General features: G+C 28.5%; 1 protein-coding gene across 1 annotated transcript in view; it reads right to left on the bottom strand.

Annotated features, from left to right (window-relative positions):
- The window catches only part of LOC105461097, a 47,429-nt gene that overhangs the window by 10,786 nt on the left and 35,935 nt on the right, over positions 1-708 (bottom strand). The gene's annotated exons all lie outside the window — the stretch shown is intronic.

Raw genomic sequence — 708 nt, 5'->3', positions numbered from 1 at the left:
TGTGTTTTGGAAAGTTCTCGAGGCGTGCTATAAGGACATGTAATGAAAAATTGGGGGTTCCATTTAAAAAATTCAAAGTAACCTTGTTCTGACATTGACGACGCCACTCAGGGTCAAACCAATGTTATCATCTTATGTCCCCCTCGAAACCCTACAACTTTTGTCTGAAACATTTTTTCCTAGTGTGCTTATTTTTCGAGATATTTGACTGGATGGATTAAAATGGTCCACCCTGTATATACATATTTGTATTACAAATATTTTATATACTATAAATCATTGATTGTGGAACGTTGCGTTTTAATGCGACCCTTTGCAGCACTTTGTCTGACTATTAATTTCATGTTTGTGTAATTTCTTTACTATGAAATATGTGGAATATTACATTTTAATACGATCCGGGCACGTTAAGTTTTTTCTTCATTATCCAGTTTATCACTTTTCCATTTTTTAATTTTTGAATGTTTTTCACAAATAAGCTTTTTTGAGGTCTTTTTTTAATAATGAAGTACTTGGCTAATTTTATTGATTTTATTACCATTTTTGATCAATCAATTAATTTTGAAATAATTGTATATTTAAATCATTTTATAAAAAATTGTTCTCAGTTTTAAAAAGAATGTAATATGCGACATTGTTTATGTACTTGGCATATATTTTTTCATTTTTTAAAAAGATTTTTTTATAGGATCTCATTGCTTTTTGTTT

The sequence above is a fragment of the Wasmannia auropunctata genome, unplaced genomic scaffold, assembly GCF_000956235.1.
Source record: "Wasmannia auropunctata unplaced genomic scaffold, wasmannia.A_1.0 LD336101.1, whole genome shotgun sequence".
Lineage (NCBI taxonomy): Eukaryota > Metazoa > Arthropoda > Insecta > Hymenoptera > Formicidae > Wasmannia > Wasmannia auropunctata.
Note: the sequence above shows the minus strand (reverse complement) of the source record. Positions and strands in the feature narration are given on the sequence as shown.